This window comes from Nematolebias whitei, chromosome 18 (assembly GCF_014905685.2).
Source record: "Nematolebias whitei isolate Nwh7 chromosome 18, NemWhi1, whole genome shotgun sequence".
In the NCBI taxonomy this organism is placed as follows: domain Eukaryota; kingdom Metazoa; phylum Chordata; class Actinopteri; order Cyprinodontiformes; family Rivulidae; genus Nematolebias; species Nematolebias whitei.
The window spans coordinates 31,491,005-31,491,408 of NC_056515.1; the positions used below are offsets into that span (position 1 = coordinate 31,491,005).

A 404-nucleotide genomic window follows, 5' to 3' on the forward strand; every position below is an offset into this window, starting at 1 on the left:
GAAGCTAATAACGAGAGCTGAATATGTTTTGAACTTGTGTTTTTATTCCAAACAACAATCTGTAAGGCGACATGACCAGGTTGACCTAAGGGAGCATGTTGTGCAGATACACGCAGCGACACACGTCCACTCGAGCTCAGTCTATTAGTTGCTCTTGTGTGAATTATGCATCGTCCTGGTGTTTTTCTTCTGCAGCCACACGAGGAGTGTGTGTGTTTGTTGCGTGCGCTGTTTTCCAGCTGGTTGTTGGCCTTGTCTGGGTGACATTTTAATGTCTGCAGCGCTGCATGTCTTGCTCCTCCGCACCCCTCACAGCTCATTACTCTCATTCTGTCTGCTTTTATTTTCCCAACTTGTCATCTGTAGCGGGTGCGCCGGCGTGCACAGTTGTTCAGATGAATTTG

General features: G+C 47.5%; 1 protein-coding gene across 1 annotated transcript in view; it reads left to right on the forward strand.

Moving 5' to 3' along the window:
• Positions 1–404, forward strand: part of slc27a4 (solute carrier family 27 member 4) — a 16,643-nt gene that overhangs the window by 2,301 nt on the left and 13,938 nt on the right. The window lies entirely within an intron of this gene.